The sequence below is a fragment of the Larus michahellis genome, unplaced genomic scaffold, assembly GCF_964199755.1.
Source record: "Larus michahellis unplaced genomic scaffold, bLarMic1.1 SCAFFOLD_78, whole genome shotgun sequence".
Lineage (NCBI taxonomy): Eukaryota > Metazoa > Chordata > Aves > Charadriiformes > Laridae > Larus > Larus michahellis.
The window spans coordinates 735436-739557 of record NW_027436116.1 but is presented as its reverse complement, the minus strand read 5'-3'; the positions used below and the strand labels follow the sequence as shown (position 1 = coordinate 739557).

The window sequence follows — 4122 nt, the reverse complement described above, 5'->3', positions numbered from 1 at the left end:
TCAGCCGACACAAGATGGCCGCCGGGAGCCTCATGCCGGGTCCACAACTCCCAGCGTGCCCCGGGGCGCCCCCTCCTGCCCTCTGACCCCGCGGGAAACATGGCCGCCTCCCCGGGGCTGCCCTCGCCCAGGGCCAGGTCCTGGAGCACGCCGGGAGGAGGAGGTCAGGGAGGGAGAGAAGGTGGGGAGAGGGGCGGGAAGGGCCAGAGGGCCGGGGAGAGCAGAGGGGAGCTGGTCAGGGAGGGGAGGGAGGAGAAGTTCTGGTGAGGAGCGGGCAAGAGACGCTGGTTAAGGACTCGTCTGCTGAGACATGGCTCAGGACCACACCAGGGCCAGCAGCGCTGCTTTCTGCATCCCGTGGCGGCGCTGGGCAGAGGGACGGGTTGGCAGGTCCCGGCACGAGGTACGTGTGTGGGACGTCAGGGTGACTCTCGCCTGGTTTTTCCCAGCAAAGCCCCAGCCGGTGCCAGCCCCGAGCTGCAGCCCCGGGGCCGAGGCTGCAGGAGCCGGGCATTTCTGCAGGTGCCGCACCCTGCCGTTGGCTGCCCTGGGCTTCCCCCCCGTTGTCTGCAGCTCTGCTTTCTGCCAGCTCTGAGGGCACCGCAGAATGGCTCTCCTGCTCCCCAAAGCTGTCCTGACCCATGTCTGCAGCTCGTGTGTGGCGTCTGCATCACACAGCGGTTTGGGGCTGGCAGCTCTCTCTTGTGGCACCCTGGGAGTGGGGGCCAGGCAAACCCCATCTCTCCCTTTCGATCTTTGCCCCCCAGGGAGACCAAGCAGAGATGTACCATGTGCTGGAGAGCATCCTGCAGGGAGGCGACGGCCGATGGCAGAGCAGCGCTGAGAGCCTCCTGACAGCAAAGGTGCCCAGTGGCCGCAGAGGAGCCCAGGGGAGCTGATTCTTTTGGAGGCCACCAGGGCAGCCTTCCTCCGCCCCTGGTTTTAGTGAGTGAGGGAGCAGTGCAGAGCCGTCTCTCAGACATGCAGGCCTCAGGAGGGCTTCCCACTGCCCCAGTGAGAGATCCTGCTCCCAGGAAGCGCCTCCCCATGGAGCAAAGGCCATATCCAGCCACCCGGCGCTGGGTACGGCTGCCCCAAGGGGTGTCTCAAGGAGGACGGGGTCATCTGTCTGATGGCTCTGACACAGAAATGGTGAGCTGAAGCCCCGTGGCCATGGCTGGCTGGGTCAAAGTCTCCGAGTTTAGTGACATTTGGTGAAGTCCTGGGCTAAGTATCGCATGACTTGAAACATTGCTGAAAAAATGGTGGAGGTTTGTCTGCGTGTTCTGGATGCTTCTGGATGCTGGACTGTGGCTAGGAGGGAATGTGCTTAGTTATTTCTCAAAGGGAGACAAAGTAAGTGCCTAAGTAAGGGTCAGTGTAACTCTTCAGAGCTTTGGCTGTTTAAATGTTGACCTGAACTTCTACAGAAACGGTAAAACGCTTGCACTTCTCTTCTAGTTCATGCGTGGGTACAGGGAAGAAGGCAGCAGACGTACACATTAGCTAAACCCCCTTTTTATTGCTGGCGGTAAAGGCGCCTCTCGGCTGGGAGCCCGAGAAGGACCCCGTGTTACAATTCTTGCTCCCTTACATGCCATCCTAAGGCGATTCACATATGCATTGTTACAGTCTAAGAAACCTATTGGCTTTGGCCATGAGATCGCCTGTTACCATTCACTTTGGAGGAGTTGTTGACGTGACCCGCTTTGCAAGCACGCTTCATTCATATTTAGTAGCTGAGTTTGCCCTCTTTCGTTGCACCTTGGCGGCTTTCACCTTGTTTCCGTCTGGTTTCTTGTAACAACAGACCCACTTGCATAAGTGAGCTCACTGCTGGTCAAGTTCTCTTGCGCGTGTCTCGGAAGCCATCTTTACAGAGGAGCTTTTTCTTTGTAGCCCAGTGCGCTGGTCAGCTTTTTCAGCAGGGCTAGTTCAGAGCCTATGCGGCAGGACACAGCTGCTGCATCAAAAGTTTGCCTTCTATCCCACAGGAGCTTGATGGTGAAAGCGCCATTTCTAGCTTTACGAAGGAGACAGAGAGGACCAAAGCTCCCTGAGCTTTGTTGGGCTGAGCTGGCCTTCGGGATAACTCGGCTCCTTCCTTTGCCACTTGCTTGGCTACTTTTTTCCAACCGTTGATGGTTTACTGCCCACTTCTCCTCAACGGCCATCCTCTTGCAAAGGTAATTACGATTTGAACTTTAGGACAGATGGTACAGTAGGTAGATACGGGATCAAAGTATAGGCTGTTCTCTACCTTGGGAAGGGTAGGATGAGCAATTACACCTTGATAGGCTGTCCAGGTATGCGCTATGGGTAGAGTTCCTATTTGCTAATTGTTGTTTCTTTAGCATGTGCTGGGGGCTCGGTCTGGAATGACAAGAAGCCCACCCTGACTGATGCGGTGGGAAGGGAGACAGCAGAGGAGCACAGCAAAGGCAGCTGTTAAAGGAGCGGCTGAAAGGCAGTGCCTCCTGCATCCAAGGTGGGAAAGTGTGGGCTGGAGAACCAGAGGGCTCTGCTGCTAAAGGCAGCCACAGGGAAGCAGCAGGTCCTCTTCCGTGAAGGTGATGCACAGTGCAGCCTTCCCAAAGGGCCTTGGTAACTGCTGTCAGTGAGAGTCCTGTGACAGGGCCAGGAGGGCCATCAGCCTGCAGCTGTGCAGCGGTTGTAACTACCGCTGAAACCGTTGTAGAGGGGGATGCTGTGCTGTGGGTTTGGCTTGGGGTTCTTTTCTTAACTATTTTGTTGGGGTGCAACTATTTCTTTGCACTCAGGTGGGGGGACTGGCGCTGATCTTCTCTTTCTGGAGCGTGTCCTGGCATCCTTTGTCACCCAGAGCTTTCCCCTCTGTTCCTGAAGAGGAGCGATGTCCCCGAGCTGCGGGGCTGTGCTCTCCGCACCCAGTTCATCAATAAATTTGTTGTGTTTCATAAGATACTGGTTTTGCACAGATACATAGTGAAGGTAAGGGTGTTTTCCATGCGAAAACACAAAAATACCCCAGTGGTTTTCAGAGCACAGCTAGGGAATACGTTTTGGTGTAACATGTATGAATGCCAACTTTTGGGTTTATATGCATAACCGTGACTTGCAGTTGTTATTCGTCAGATGTAGATGCTTAAACTCACCTTCAGAAGAAAAAGGGAAAAAAAAACAGACCAGGATTTTCTGCCTAAGTGGGATGTTTGGAATTCCTATGTGTGGACATACAGTATTGCATTTTATACCTTTGTCTGTGCAGCAGTCCTGACAAAATGTTGAAATGATCTTGGAAAGAACAAAGTGAAGGTTGAGTGAAGATGGCCTACTTGTTCAGATTTTTCTGAGTACTCCAAGCTTTTACAGTTCAGTGACTGTTACTTTTCACAATGGAAATCTAGTACTAGAAGCAAAGCTAATATGAGGTAAAAGTAAACAGGATTTTAAAAATCAGTGGAAAAATATGAGATGATGCTTTTAGAGATGCCAGGAAGGCAAAGGGATGGTTGGGACCTATTTTACAAAGGGGGTGGGGGGATGTCCTCTTCCACGTTTACTCCAGAGGCGTGTTCTGTAAGGGCAGAATTCCCTTCAAAAAGCCCATACTCAAGAATAGTGCATTTAGACTTGCCTCCTTTTAATTTGATCTGAATTTCTTATCATAGATGTTCTCACAATATCGTGGTAGAACGGTAAACTCCAGAACTAGGGTTTCTTGAGTACTCTTTCCTGCCTGTACCATTCTGTCTCAAGCCCCTTGGAGAATGTGCTATTCTGCTTATCAGGCAAAAGACAAAAAAGTACAAAACCAAAAATGGGACTCTGAACTGCTCTTAGGTGAATAGTTTTAAGGAAGAAGAGGGCTCTTCAAAGACTGTCTCTGCAGCTCGGAACTTGCTCGAGTTCAGTGTTACAGCATGCGCTTGACGGTTTTAGTAATGCTGTGATGCGATGTCTTCAAAACAAACTCCTGCTAACTCCAAAGGAAGTCATGCCCATAGGAAGAATATACTGAAAAATGATGCCTAAATTGTGAACTATTCCTATTTTGGGTCTGATCCCTGAGCAAAATCTCCCTGACAGAGCTTGGCTTGATATCCGGTATCTTTGGTTTTCAGGCCATCGTTCTGCAAAGGT

At 52.1% G+C, this 4122-nt stretch overlaps 1 pseudogene; it reads left to right on the top strand.

Annotated features, from left to right (window-relative positions):
• Positions 1-4122, top strand: part of LOC141736967 (endoplasmic reticulum chaperone BiP pseudogene) — a 110968-nt pseudogene that overhangs the window by 56561 nt on the left and 50285 nt on the right.